Source organism: Ailuropoda melanoleuca, chromosome 9 (genome assembly GCF_002007445.2).
Source record: "Ailuropoda melanoleuca isolate Jingjing chromosome 9, ASM200744v2, whole genome shotgun sequence".
In the NCBI taxonomy this organism is placed as follows: domain Eukaryota; kingdom Metazoa; phylum Chordata; class Mammalia; order Carnivora; family Ursidae; genus Ailuropoda; species Ailuropoda melanoleuca.
In genome coordinates, this window is record NC_048226.1 from 62287109 (window position 1) to 62303170 (window position 16062).

Here is a 16062-nt window from a genome sequence, read left to right on the forward strand (position 1 = left end):
TAGACTAAAGATTCAAATGAGAACAAATAAAAAATAAAAGTACTAGAAGAAAATATCAATGAAATTAATATAATCTTGGGCTAGGAATTATACCAAAGATAGAAATCATAAAGGGAAGAAATGAATAGATTTTATTACACACCATTTTTAAAGTTTCTCTTTGACCCAAAAAACCATGAACAAGGCTTTTAAAGAGTCAATTGACAAACTGGGGGGCTTACGGAGAAGAATTCATGAAAAAATAATTGATATGCTTAATACATAATGAACTTAAAAATCAATAAAGAAAATATAAACAGCCCAATAGGATAAAAAATGAACAAAAGGCAGATGGTAAAAGATAGAGTACAAATGGTTACAAGCAAATAAAAAATTCTCTATCTTATTAGTTAGAAAATAAATGCAAATCAGGACAACAAACTGATAATATTTTTAATTTAACAGATTAATATAGATCTTTTCAAACACAAAACCTAATGTTGGCAACTGCTTGAGAAAACACAGGAATTCTCATACACTATTGGCAGGAACATAAATTGGTTTAACATCTTTAGGTGACAGTTTGGCTGTAGCTATCAATTTCTTTTTTCAGAAATTCTATTTTCTAACATAATTTGTCAAATGTGTAAAAAAAAAAGATTGCAAAGGTACTCATCATAGAGTTTGTTATAATCGCAGAATGGTGGAAACCATTGAAAGGTCCATCTATAAGGAATCAGCTTAATAACTAATGACAAATCCATACAATTGATTACAATGTGGCTATTAAAAATTATAACCTAGGCTTAATGTATTGACACGAAACAATGACCATGATATTATCAAGTGAAAGTAGCAGGCTATTAAACAATATGAATGTGATGACTCATGCGATTATCATTTTAAAAAATTAAAATGTATGTGGAAAGGGGGGGTTTACACAAGTAAGAAACAGTACGGAAAAGCATACACCAAGATGTTGACAATAACCACCATTGGATAATGGGGTTAGATTAAAAGATATTTTATTTCTCTTTTATTTTTTCAATTTTTTTCTTTTTTTGGTAAAAAGATTTTATATTGTATTTAAAAGATAGACAAAAAGTGACAGTACTCTTAAAAAAATGAAACTTATCATCTACAATTCTTCTTTTAGAGCTCTTCTCACACTAATTTGTGATTTGTTTGCCCACCAAAGTGTGAGAAGTGTTTAATCATTGGAAAGGTTCATAGCCTGCACTTGGATGGGTGGGGAGCCTGTGACACCTGACCTAGAGTGGAATCAGGCCTCTATGGATCAGCTTATTGTCAGCACAAGTTTTGGGATGCTGTCCTGAGAGATCATTTGAGTGAACTCCCTCTTGTTCTCTGCTCATGAAATCTCTGTAATTTGATTCATCATTTCATACTTTCCATTTGTTTCCAAGTTGTGGACTGGCAGGTGGCTTTGCATTGAGTATTGACTTGTTCCTGAAAAGCTAAATACTGAACTCTTAGGACGATTCTTACACCACAAGTGTCTTAAATTTGGAAGACAAAGGAAAAGTTAAAACACTTCCTGTCTCTCAAATCTGCCACTGCCACCCTCCCTGTTTCCCCCTTACACACATCAATATATATCCACAGACATCATTATTCTCACCTCTCAGAGGACTCAGCCAGAAAAGCTGGAGCTGTCAAATAGAATCCTCTTTGGGGTGTAACATGTGTCCCCACTTGAGCAATTACAGCCTTGTGTTCATCCAGGCTGGACAGGCTGACCTGTCTCTTAAGTTCTTTATTAAACAACATCTGTACCTCACCCTCCTATTCTGGTGAGGTAAGACAGAGATTCTCGAGCAGCCTGATAACAGCTGTTTTATCATTCCTTCTACAGTCTATGAGAACACCAAGGAAAAACTCCCAACTGTGAAGCAAGGATGATTGGAAACACCCTGAACACCAGATTAAAAGCAAGAAAATTGCACCAAACCTGAGAGAGATTTTTTTCTATGCTTCACACGGAGGCCCCCCACCATCACGGACTTCTGGATTAAACTGTTAAAGTTTAATGAATTATTACCATGTTTCTGTGGAAAACTATAACCTAGGACTTTGTTTTTAACTAAAAGCTCCATGGACCAGCTGGCAATTTTCCACCAATGCTGATTTTTAAAAAAGAGTATGTTTCTCACACAGAAACACCCCTCCCACCCTAATCATTGCATTCCCCAGGCATATTTCCCTCAGACCCCAGACAAGTAACATTACAATTCATCCTCATCTCAGCAATTGTTAACATCAAAAAGAAAAGACAGAGATATAGCTAAATGAATTGCATGGAGAAAGCCAGGTGGATAATAAGAGACAGCTTTCATTTGCACATTTATATAACTCAGGAATCTACTACAGGGGTGTAAGAAACAAAATCTGAAAAATTATTTACCCATATTTTTTTCATTTGTTAGAAAACTTCCATTTAAAACAGGTAGGGCATAGATAGGGTGACTGGAGAAGACAAGATGGTGAATTATTCATTCTAGCGGGGCCATTCCAGGTCACAAGACAGGAGACTTCTTATAATCTTAGACATAATAGAGATCGAGGATGACAGAGCTCTGTTAAATCAACTCATACTGCATTCAATTCTTCAGAACGCAGCACTGATAAGACATTGGTAGACCCAGGAGAGAAACATCTGAGACGAATTGTCAGGTATCAGAGAAAAGCAGGTCAGAATGCAAGCCTGTTTTTTAAAGCAATTTGTCCAGAAGACCAGACAAAGGGAAAACATTATAGAAGATTCCTTCATTTCCCCTGATTCCATGCCACCTTTATTAAAATGACTGTAATAATAGACCAATCAGCACATTTTTTAACATGGAGAATGAAAAAAATCAAGCCCATGATTGGTTTTTTAGAACTTTTAAATGATCATAAAAATATTATGTATGCCTAGAGGCAATTTTTTTAAATATAGAAAAGCAAAATAAAGAAATGATCTCTCCTCTTACCACTCAGAAATAAAAACAATCATTAAGACTTGGTAAAAATGTCCATCTATTTTATGTGGAGATATGTGTATTTGATAGTAATGATAATCTAAAGTATATATATTCTCCCCAAAATTGGATAAATATATTTCTTCTCAAAACTGGATTTATGGGGCACCTGGGTGGCTCAGTCGTTGGGCGTCTGCCTTCAGCTCGGGTCATGATCCCAGAGTCCTGGGATCAGGCCCCACAAAGGGCTCCCTGCTCGGCAGGAGGCCTGCTTCTCCCTCTCCCACTCCCCCTCTTATCTTCCCTCTCTTGCTGTGTCTCTCTCTGTCAAATAAGTGAATAAAATCTTTTTTAAAAAATGGATTTATATTATAAATAGGGTTTATAATCTGCTTTTTTTTCACTCAACATTCTTAAGCATTTTAATTGTAATGTCACAGTGTTTTAAATTTATCATCACCATCAAAAATGGTTTTAGGCACCAATATGCATATTACATAAAGGTTTAAAAAAAAAAAAACCTTGATATAGGATCAAGCAATTTCCCAACATATGAAACATGTACCCCGATCCTAGTTTTGCAATATCCACAGGGGGATCATTAATCCTCTGGAAAAAGAAGACAAGTTACAAAAGACAAGTTACATAATCTCTGCAAACTTCAGTTTCCTTACCTGCAAAATGCCATCACATTGTTGCAGGCTCCATATCCCACATAACTCAGTCCTGGAATTAGTTAGATAAGCAAAAATATCCGTTAAAAGGGGGAGTCCTAAAGTGATACAAACATACCTTAAATATCTTGCAGTAACTTAAAATATATGAATGATGAACATTCATCAAGCTTATGAAATAGTGCAAAAGCCTTTTTTTCTTTTTTGCATAAACCACACCCAGTGTGGTTATATAATCTCTAGTTTTACGTTAACAAGAAGCAGAACATGCAGACACTTGCAAAAACGGTCTAAGTACAAAATCCTTCTAGATTTTCCCACCACACTAAGTTGAACAGCAACTTGATTAGTGAATTCCTTAAGACCTTCTAAACATTCAACTTAAGTTTTCATAAAAACAGTATCTTTCTTTCCCACCTATATATTACAACTTTACATAATATTTAATCGATTTACATAACTTCAACAACAAACGCATCTGAGAAACAGGCTTGGGAACAAGCTCCATTTATCCTTCCGAGCACATCCCTCCACTGAAAGCAGCTGAAGGACTCAGTGCACTGGAAGAATAATCCACTGGCCTCGAGCATCCAGTGAGTTGTGAAGACCAGTCAACCCGTGGTAGAGGGAGGGAAAGCCTCGGATAAGACAGGGCGGAGTAAGTGCCTAAGGTTCCTATAAACATCAAAAGAGGTAATGCACATGAAATAGCACAGTGTGTGGCTTAATTAGCTCTTGATAAACATTAACTTAAAAAAAAAAAAAGAGAATAAGAAAATAACAATTCCTTCTGCCCTTTGCTCATCATTACTGTAATCTAGTCCAGGTTCAACCAAGACCAAGCAAACAGAGCCTAGATTTTGGGGATTTGTCAGGCTAGTCCTAACAGGACTTGAAGATGAGGGTCTGGCATAAATCTGATGCAGCAAACCGAAAGTACTTTCCAGAACACAAGTTATCTGGCTCTGATGATAAGTTATCATTGGATACACTGGATCCCAGAGTCAGATGAAACCGTATGAACTCACAAGCCAGAAAAATGTTGTATCAAACAAGCTGATAATCAGGAAAATAAGACACTGACTAGGAGCATTAAATAGTAGGCTACCTTTTAAGCCCAAACATCTGCTTCATTATCTCTGGGATGTTTACAAGTTTACATTTGTAAATGGCTGTTTACTGTCCTTACATCTCAGGTCAGCCAGGTACCAGGAAAGGAAGCCCCAGTGAAAATTTAACTTAAAAGAAATTATAAACCTGCCTCATCCTGGCTTTAATCATTTTTTATCACCATCCTTCTCCATCTTTGGAAATTCCTTTCTTGCCACCAGCCCAGGCAGAGCTGTTTTCTATTCAATTTTCCCCACAGCAAAGAAGACGACAGCTAACATAGGGTTTCAATGAGCTGCATTTTGAGAACACAGGAAGCACAGTGCAAGAGTAAGTAGAAACAACTTAATTGTCTGAAGACACAGGACTAACAGAGCAGACAGACAATCAGTGGATGAAGTGTTGACAACGTAAATAAATAAGAACAGTATGGTAAATGCAGTCAAAATCCCTGAGAGCAAGAGTTGTTGCTGATTTCTCTTAGAGATAATGGGCACTGAAAACACTGCAGAGGCATGGAAGTTACAGGAGTCCTAGGACCAGGGTTGTAAGTGATAAGGAATGTCCTCAAAGAAACACTGCTCAAGTTCTCATGTGAAATGCCTACGAGGTAACAGAAGAAAGAATGAGAAAAAAAAGAGTTTCCTTACGTGACAATTTGGAGCAAATAACTGGGTCACAGGCCATATTTGTGATATTTGTGTCGTATCAAGTTAGTTCAGCCTTTTTAGGATCACAGTTCCCTTTGATAATCTGTAATAAAGCTACGGACCTCAAAATAGTTTTATAGTGTTTAATAAAGCTACAAGCACTTATCCTGTGACCCAGCAATTGCACTGTTGGCCACTTATCCCAAAGAAATGAAGACTTGGGGGCGCCTGGGTGGCTCAGTTGGCTAAGCATCTGCCTTCAGCTCAGGTCATGGTCTCAGGGTCCTGGAATCGAGCCTCACATTGGGCTCCCTGCTCAGCGGGGAATCTGCTTCTCCCTCTCCCTCTGTCCCCGCTGCTCTGTCTCTTGCTCACTCGCCCTCTCAAATAAATAAAATCTTAAAAAAAAAAAAAAAAAGAAATGAAGACTTGTTCACACAAAAAACTTGTTCACTAGAGTCCATAGCGGTTTTATTCACAGTAGCCAAAAACCATGAACAATTAAACGGTTTTCAGTGGACACGTGCAGAAACCAGCTGGGGCACCGCCCTCCTGTACCACACGTTGCTTCTCAATAAATGGAAGTGAACCAGATACACTCAGCAACTTGGATAAATCTTCAGGGACTTATGCTGAGTAGGAAAAAAAAAAAAAAAGCAAATTTCAAAAGACTACAAATTGTATGACTCCCCTTATAGAACATTCTTGAAATAACAAATTATAGAGCTAAAGAACAGATAAGTTGTTGCCAGGGATGAGGGATAGCACAGAGAGGGGTGGATGCAGCTATCAAAGGAGTAGTAGGAGGGGTCCTTATGACTGCAGACAGTTCTATACCTTGACTGTGGTCGTGGTACTTGCATAGTGCCTAACACAGCTGCACAGAAGCACACACTCAGGGCCAGGTAAAACTGGAGAAATGTTAATGAACTCTGTAGACCCCCACGTCAGTTTCCCAGTTTTGATGTTGCACTATAGTTATGCAATATATTACCATTGGTCCTGGAACATCAGACCTCTCCATACAGTTCTGCAACTTCCTGTGAATTTGTAATTATATCAAAATAAAGGTTTTCAAAAAGGCTGGTCTATACATACTGATATGGAAATATAACTTGGTATTATTAAAGTCAGTCGTCAAATAGAACCATGGTGTGATCCTCTTATGAGATTAAGAGATTGAAGATGTAAAGAGAGAAAAGTGAAGAAAAAACAAATTCTAACTTTCTATTTGATATGCTTCTATGCTGGTTGAATTTTTTAACTTGATATTCTGTACAGTTTAAATTTTTTCACAGTTTACTTTATCATTTAAAAGTCAAAGGAGAATAATATAAATTATTCTTTAAAATCTATGGACCTCTCCCCCAAAAAATTCATATATGCAATTATGCACACAATTTTAGCAATCTCATAGACCCTGAAGCCCATCCATGGATCTCCTAAAGGGTTTGTGTGCCCCTGACTAAGCACCCCCACTTTAAAAAATTGACGCCTGCTGACGTGGAGAGAGTAGGATCAAGGGACCTATTAAATATATTCGGTAATCACCCTGGGCTCCATTTGCTATGACGCCCATCCACCCTCAAGTGGGAAATAAAGATTCATTTCTTTGTTTCTTTGGGAGTGACTACATGTGGAACTCTGAATTGCAACTTTAAGAACCACACCAAGGGTGATCATAACAAACACAAAGGAATAAATTAACATATAAATAACTTATTACTAAGAGTACTTAGAACAACATGAGGAAATAGAATGGTTCTTTGAGCATTTGTTTACTAGCCATATTCCAGGCAATACGCTAGGCACTGGAAACAAGGCAGTGAGAAAAACAGGCTTGTTTTCCACTTAGAAACTACTGGGTGCCTAGAGGCGTGGGAATGTTCTTGGCCTACTTAATGCAAGACATCCCATCTTGTTGAATATCTTCAATATATAAACAACATGTATAATTGATACATAAGGATTACAGAATCAGAGTGGAAATGTTTTATATCAGTCCCTAAAAGAAATATAATATATAAATATATAAAGAAACATCTGATAGAGAGATCATAGCTATCAAATAGCTATGCTCATCCAGAACCTTTTCAGACAACCACTGGTTTAATTTTTGACTCAAACACAGCAGAAAAGGCTAAATGATTCAATAATCCAGACAAATAATCTCTTGTTAGAAAAACAAAAAAGGAAATCTTGGTAGAGAACTGCAATAGTACGTTAACAGGAATAGGACAGGTAGGAAGGCACAGAAAATGTTAAAATTTTTGAAGTTGAGAAGCGGCATGGTACAGAATACGTGTGGCTAATAATACAGCCTGCAGCTAGACCACCTGGGTTGGAATCCCAAATCTGTCACTTAGAAGCTCTATGACCAAGAGTTACTCACTCTCTGTGCCTCAGCTTCTTCATCTGTAGAATGGACACATGAAAGAGTTTTAATGAAGGCTGAATGAATTCGAGTTCTAAAAATGTATTTGTCAAATAAACTTTGTAACAAACGTTTATTGGACTGAAACCCAATGTTACAGTATTCAAAGGAAAATATTCCTGGGACAGAAGCACCAGGTAGTGCTACGGAGAGACGCTCTTCCAGACAGAATCCAAACAAGGCCAAGGCAGGAAAGCGAGAGCAGGTTTGGAAAAACCAGTCCAGGAAGGTGCAACAAGAAGACAGAGACTGGGGGCACCAGGCTGGCTCAGTCGGTGGAGCGTGCGACTCTTGATCTTGGGGTCATGAGTTCGAGCCCCACTTTGAATGTAGAGATTACTTAAAAATAAAATCTTTTTAAAAAGAAGAAGACAGACTGGCCTGAAGGGGCAGATTAGAAGCTCAGCAAAAAGAGACCTTGCCTGCCAACAAAGGATTTGGGTTTTACTTGATAAGTAATGCTAAACCCCTGAAGGATTTTAAACAAAAAGGAAACCTGATCAGTGCTATGCTTTAGGAAAATCAACTTGTCCCATGGCTGATGAGTAGATGGGAAAACCAGTCACAAAACCATCGTATTATAAATAGTTGTACACCAGGACAAGTGTAAGCAAGCCCAAAGCAGAATGAGGACAGTGAAAATGAATACGAAACAGAACGGATGATAACTGAGTAAAGAGACAGAGAGACTGGAAAAATGGCTGGGCCAGCAAAAGAAATAGAAAACTATGAAAATAGAACTGAGAAATTACCATGTGCCAGACATGCTAGCAATTTCCCATAAGTTTTCACAAGGAATATGCCAAACAATCAAGTGAAAGTAGCCCTTTGTTTACCCATAAGAAACTGAGGCTCAGAAAAGTTGAGTGATTTGCCTGGATCATGCGGCCAGTGAGAAGCAGAATCAAGATCTGAACCCAAAGCTTCCTAATCCCAGAGCAGGTTCCATGCTCTCTCCACGATCCATGCTAGTGCTGGCGGTGGGTGGGGGGGGATTCCAACTCTGTTTTTGGACATACTGCTGGACCCCTAGATGAATTTTTTCACTGGGCAGCTAGAAATTCATGAGGAAGTCTGCGGGGGGACATGAGGGCTGGAGAATGGAATTCAGAAGCCTCACAGAGGTTTTGTAAGGATGAGTGAAGTCGCTGAAGTGAATAATCAATAACAGATCATTTATAATTATTAACTTGCATGTTCGTGTGCTGGGATGTAATCATGTTTGTCTGAAGAGCTAACACAGCAGTTTTAAAGGGATTCGCAAACAGAAGAAAGCTGCTGTTCTCTCCAGTAAGCAATATTTTAGTGGCAAAACACCCTGTGAATGGTTTGTGAGTACAAAGCAGCAAGCATGTGAATAGCTTTTTACAATGTCACGTTCTCTCCCTCCACTCGGGAAGGAAGCACAATGCTACCATAAGCAGATACTAACAGCACAGATGCTGGCGCTGATGTGAGCATAAATGCTGTCCCGCACAAAAAAAAAAAAAAAAATCCCAAAGTACCATGCCTGCATAAATCTTATATTTTTATGAATCACTGCCATTACGGCAACCGCACACTGAAAATTTGTGTCTTAGGATGTGAATGGATCTTTCTTGACAGTTTAGCTTATCTCAGACTCCTCATAATTTATACTTGTCCATGTATCATATCCAAACAGGGCTTTGCTTCCTAGGTCGCTCGAGTGGCAGCCTGTGCGCCGCACGGCTAAAGTTCAAAAATAGAGTTTAATTGTAATCCAGAGGAGCAAAATCTTTCTGATGACTCTGTTGCCTTGTTATAAACATCCGACCACAGATTCAACATTAATTTTTCCATTTCTTATCAACAGTAGTTTTCCAGAGCCAACAAATATATTCTACCATACAATTTTATGCTTTGTAAAAGGTGACCTATACTTTCTTTTCAAATGCAGTTTCTTTAATGAAAATATTGTAATGTCAGTCCATGCAAAGCAAATGCATATTAATATGCGTTTACATCTGTCTCATATTAATATTCATGCCTGAATCCACATCCCTACACAAAGCCAATTTTCTGACCATCTGTGTGATGGCTGGTGGATGCAATGAATAAATTTTATTTGTGAGGGGAGTGATAAATCATGTATCTTCAGTTTTTCACCAACAATCTTTCCTCTTAGGTGCAAAAATGTTTTCATCGTGGTTTGGAATATTTAAGTAAACGAAACGGATTAACCCCTTAATATTCCTACAGTTACTGACAATTTTACAAAGGCCATGAAAATGCAATCTCAACACCTTTAACCGGAAATAAGAAGGGACTATGGATTTACTTGGCTGGATTTGACATCTCTGGTTCCTATTTGAGTTCCAGTGTTTCATAATAATTTTCTGTGTTGTTTAAAATGCGCTGTAGCTGTTTTTGAGAGGTGTCACAGACGAACAGAAGGCCTTTGCAAAAAGAGTATATTCTTGAAGAAAGTCCTTACAACCATCAAGAATCATACAAGTCACATGAAATGTAACCATACACAATGGAAAGATTTCAAATGGGGAAAGTTTATCAGTATGTAGATAATCTCAGTACTTTCAATTTTACCCAAGTGAAATATCAAGATTTCAGCAGTAACAACTTGTTTGTAAATTTGGTGATCTTTGGGGGAATACTGCATCCAAATCTTAGAAACAATTACCTTTCAGGATCTGAGACAAATGCAGTTAATTAACCTGACAAACAGAGCCCAAAAGGAAGGATTCAATTGAAAAACAATCATATCATGGTAGAGAGAGCCTGAAAACTATTGCACGCTAAAGAAAGAAGTATGATCTGGTGGCCTGGATAATGAAAACTGTGTCAGGTGGCCTAAGATGGTTTTCTTGCCTCTTCCTGCAATGCCTTCTATGAATTCTAGATGATTGGGCTACTAGATTGAATCCAAACCCAAGGTTTCCATTCAATTTAGCTTACCTTCTCTGAGTTAGACAGGCTTTCCTAAGGTCCCTAGGAATGTCACAAATAGCACAAACCATAACTTCCAGGTCAAAGCAGAAATAAATTGGAACTTAGTGTTCTCACTTGCAGTCTGCCAAAAGTTTCTATATCAGCTGTAGCGACACTGAACAGAGTGACAAGGTGAAACAGGAACCCTCAAAGCTATCAATCTACTGTGCATACAGCCCCAGTTGGCACATGGATATTCAAACTACAAACGGAGCCAGTTCAGAGAAATTTGGTCCCAAATAAGCAACAGTTAGTGACTGAGCACTGCTCCCTGCAAGGCATCATGCTAAGAAAGAGCGTAAGAGGCCATGCTGCCCACAAAAAGCTTACCAGCTAGACGGTAATGGAGACAGATTCTGCCACAAGAAGATTCTCAACCACCGAGTTGGTGCGTGATAAATATGAACTGAGTACGGGGCACCTGCGTGGCTCAGTCGGTTAAGTGGCTGCCTTCAGCTCGGGTCATGATCCCAGGGTCCTGGGATCGTGTCCTGAGTCCAGCTCCCTGCTCAGTGGGGAGTCTGCTTCTCCCTTTCCCTCTCCCTCCCCCTGATCGTGCTCTATCTCAAATAAAATCTTAAAAAATATATATGAACCGAGTAGGGCAAAAGGAATTTTTAAAACGGTGAGATTTCCACAAGCCCCGGAAACCAAGGAACCTCAGCAAGAATTTAAAATCAGTCTCAAGGCTAAAAAGATTCAGATGGTTAGAGAAAAGGAGAAGTCAGAGCAGATGGGAGAAGCTTCACAAAGGCCCACAGCAGGAAGTATTTCGTTGTAAGGAAGCAGGAGTAATGGGTGAAACTGTGAGTAGCCTGCACTAGTTACATCTCGAGAATTAATGTTCAAAACAATGGGAGTGAAGGGCAATGGTTTTGAGTAGTACATATATAGGCATTAAATAACACTGAATTATGAAGTCAGAAAAATAATCTCCTACTAACTCTGTTAATTCTCCTAATTGCCTCAAAAAGACAGTCTCAGTTTGGTGCCAATGTATCTTTCACACCACTCCAGTACTTGCTAAATCTCTCCTTTTCACAAAGTGAGCCAGCCTCAGGCCCAAAGTCTACAGACTGGAATTTAACAACATTGTTTGCTTTCATGATGTTGGTTTTCAGTGTTACTTTATTTGATACCAAGTAGTATTTCACTGGTTTTCATTTGCAGTGGTCATATAACATTGCCTTTTAGGGAAATTTTATTTAAGATTTTTTTAAATTAGTTGCTTTTTAAAGATAAAAAGTAGATTTAGTGAATGTGACGAACAAATAATGGAAGTTTGGAGAAGTCTAATATGGCATAATAACGGGCAAGATGGAAAGATGGCTTGGACTCTGGCCAGAAACGCCTCAATATAGAAGCTCACTGGATCCTCTTACGGCCTTTGATTCAGTTCCACTTGGTAATTCTCAGTGTCTCTGCTTCCCTTATATACAGGTATTGCTGAGGTCACGTTTGTAAAATTTCTTCTGGGCCTAGAATTTTTCAAAAATATATCTAAACATTTTCATATAAATGTGAAAGGAACATTATCTAAATGAGAGATGGAGAAAAGCATAATAGGTAACCAAGCCCTACCCCTCACTGATTTAACATAAGAGATAAAAACATAAAATACTTCACCAGCAGCAAAAGGATATTGCTTTCATTAGATCGCTCAGGATTTCACACCGTATACTTAAGTATGATTTAGCATAATATTGATACTTGTTTATATTTGCCACCTACCTATTTCACAGTGATGGTAGAAGGATTAGTGATATAATATTTCTTAAGCCTTTTCGGCTCTTAAAAGAAAATATGCACTATAAAATCAAGGTAATAGTAATAATAGTCATCATCATAATAGCAATACCTGCTCACGCATTTTCAAACGTGCGCTCTGTGTTGATGGAAAGGGAAATTAGGCTGTAAGCTAAAAATGCATGCCTATCAGCTGGTTGGAACACAAAGACTTAGGATGGGATAACAGTGATGCTATCTACAATCTATCAACGTCTGGACTGGGGCGTGAGAGTCTGCCTTTCAGCCACTCCTGCATTGTTGCTGCTGCTGGTCTGAGGCCGCCCTCCGAGTAGTAAGGCCTTCAACCACACCACGCTGTCGGGGTCAGATCTGAAATCTATGCCATTGACGATCAGCAGATTTAAGGAAGCACGTCTAAACACATCTTGGCAAATCTGTCACCGAGCTTAAGTCGCCCCCATGTTTGCCCCACTTTTTGCCTGGTAGTCTATCTCCATTGTCCAGTTCACCACCTACATGAAAACTCTGTCTCTTATTGTCTTCCTCTCATTCCCAAGTCAGACATGAACTCTTTAAAACTGATCACAAGGTTTGAACAAAGATTTATATTCAAAAATGTTGATTTCAGAACTCTTTGGAACATCAGGAAGTATGAAAAGCCTGTTTTATATAATATATTTGATAATGTGGGAGATGTTCATGATACGGCATCAAGTTAAAAAGCAGGATACAAAACCACATGCAGTATTGTTTAAATTTAAATATAGGTAGAGAGAAATATAGAAAGTAGCATGTGTAATTAATAAATTATCATCTTGTCTTTTTTTTCTGTTGAGTAGTCATTAGCAAGAGGGTGGAAATGTGATTTCCCCCTCCCCTCTCACTGAAGAATAGCAAGGTCTGTGAGGCTGGACCTCTTTTGTTCCAAAAAGGAGTTAACATCCTTGGTGTTTCAGTCGCATAGCAGGAGTGAGCAAGGTGGACCTTCCTGGAAGGGGATGACTAAAGGGTGCTAGAGATCTGGGGTGGGGGAGTTAGATTTTTTAAGACTGGGATGAGGAGTCAAGCTCGGGGTTTCTGCTCCCTGGCTCTCTTCAATGTGCCCTACAGGAGGGCATGGGTCTGGAGATCTGGGGTCTCAACAGTTCCTTGGGAGCCCTGACACCAGGGAGCCTCCACCCCTGAATGGTCTATGAGGGCTGGACCACAATGGACTGACTTTTCTCCCAATTTTTCCAGACAGTGCAAGACCTCGGGGTGTTTTACAGTCTCAAAGGAGTCCTTAACCAACCCAAGACCAGGTACATTACGGGCTAAGTCTTTTTTAATGGGATGAGAAAAATTTTTTATGTGATTTTTTTTCTTGCATTAAAATAATATAGGAAAGTACATATTGACATATATATATACATGTACCTATGTATATAAGTGAAACACTGGAAGGAAATACTCCAAAATGTTAACAGTAGTTAACATTTGGTTGGTTTATGGGAGATTTTTTTTTCTTCTTTACACATTTCCATAATTTTCAAAAATTCTGAAAAACACCTAAGTTCCTTTTAGAATTAGGAAAAGAAAATACCATAAAAAATGTCATTCTTTAAAATCAAAGCACATATTTTATTCACCTTTTTTATATGCAGCACCTAACACATTCTGTTATACACAGCAGGCATTCAAATAAATGATAACCAAATTAAATAAAATAAACAATTCAAAGCCCATGCCATAATGGTAAGTTAATACGATCACCCTGGTGTACAAGAAATAGCCCATGCACATATGAAAGAAAATAAGTTATTCTGAGATAGCTATTCTGAGAATATCATTTTATATAAGACTATCAAAAATTACCATGAGAGAAATATCATGTAAGCATTAAACAAAGGCAACCTGGGCTCAGGGACAGTGTCCTTGATTTGGAGGCAGAGGCTTTGTTTAGGTCCCCATGTTACCCACTAAGTATATCCTTTTGGTAAATCTCTGACCTTTCCAAACCTCCAATACCTCATCTGTAAATGTAAGTTCTACCAACTTAAGCACGGCATTAAGATCAAATGAAAAGTGAATGTGAAAGCAGTTCTGAAACTATGATGTACTATACCAGACTATTTTTATTACTAGAACATGTATTTGACAGAATGAGAAAGATTAAGAATATAGCTAATTCTTTTAAATCATTTATCAAGTAAAAAAAACAAAATAAAAAAACAAACAAAAAAACTAGGCATCCATATCATGCTCCTGCCTCTGTCCAGTCAGTGGTCTAAGTCATTCTTAACAGGATCACAAACTCACGTGACAAAAACAAATTTAGACAGAGGAAATTAACGTTGGTTAGTGACTTCCTGTGCTTTCCCATGAGGTTCACTCACATATTCATTCTTTCAACAATATTTATTGTGTCAGACACTCTGCTAGGGGCTAGAAATTCAAAAGTGAGCCAGGTAAGTGTCTCTGCCTTAGTACAACCTTCATGCTAGTGGGCAAGAGATCACCAATCAACAAGAATCCAAGATTGGGGTAAGTGCCACGAAGTAAATAAGCAGGATTGTGGTCAGCAGCTTCCAAGATGGCCCCCACGGATCCCTCCTCTTGATTTTTACACCCTGTGTAGTCCCCTCTCACATTTTACAGAGTTGGTCTGACTGACCAATGGAATACGAAGGATGTAATGATATAGACAGTGTGGCTTCTATGTGGTCACCTTCTTATGCTCTCACTGGGGGGGGGGGGGGGGGCCAACNGGCCAACTGCCATAAACTGAGGACACTCAGAAAGCCTACAGCAAGGCCCATGGGGCAAACAGCCAGCAAGGAACTGAGGCCAGTGTGAATAGTCTTGGAAGCGGATCTTGCAGCCCTTCAGAGGACGGCAGCCCCAGTCAACAAGTTGACTGCAACTTCGTGAAACACCCTGAGCCAGACCACCAGCTCCCAAATTCTTGACACACAGAAAATGTAAGTCAGACAATAAGTCTTACTGTTTAAAGCTGCTGAATGTGGGGGTAATTTGTTACACAGCAATAGATAGCAATACAAGATGCTGAAATAAACCGAGCAGGTGTTTCCAAAGACCTACTTGAGGAGATTATATTTGCTCTGAGACCTACAGAATAAGAATGAGCTCTGCAAAAACAAACAAGCAAAACCCAGCTACGTTAAAGGACCAGCCAGCAGAAATGGGAAAGGGCTTGGAACATTTCAGAACAAACAAACTTTGCTCCCCAGTCTGAGTCTGTGCGCTGATTACACAAGTCTCCATTCAGCCCTTCTACGTCCCCTATTGCTGGCAATTCCCATTGCCTTACCTACTGCATTTCTGCTTTTTCCGTCTAGTGTTTCTTGGTGGAACTATCGGCACTGGGGGCAATTCTCCATAGTGTAGGACTACCCACATATTGCAAAATGTTTTGCAACGCAGGCCCTTCCACTAAATTCTTAAGAGAATCTCCACTGACAATCTCATGTGACAACCCTCAATTGCCCCCTTCCTCACTTTTCAAACTAGCCTCCAGA

The 16062-nt window shown here is 38.8% G+C and overlaps 1 long non-coding RNA gene across 1 annotated transcript in view; it reads right to left on the bottom strand.

Annotated features, from left to right (window-relative positions):
* Positions 1 to 11321, bottom strand: part of LOC117803771 — a 40900-nt gene extending 29579 nt beyond the window's left edge. Inside the window, exons 1-2 of the long non-coding RNA XR_004627842.1 lie at positions 11126 to 11321; positions 3635 to 3686 (exon numbers count right to left, since the gene is read on the bottom strand). This is a non-coding gene — a long non-coding RNA (uncharacterized LOC117803771). The remainder of the gene's footprint in view (positions 1 to 3634; positions 3687 to 11125) is intronic.
* Positions 11322 to 16062: the final 4741 nt, after the last annotated feature.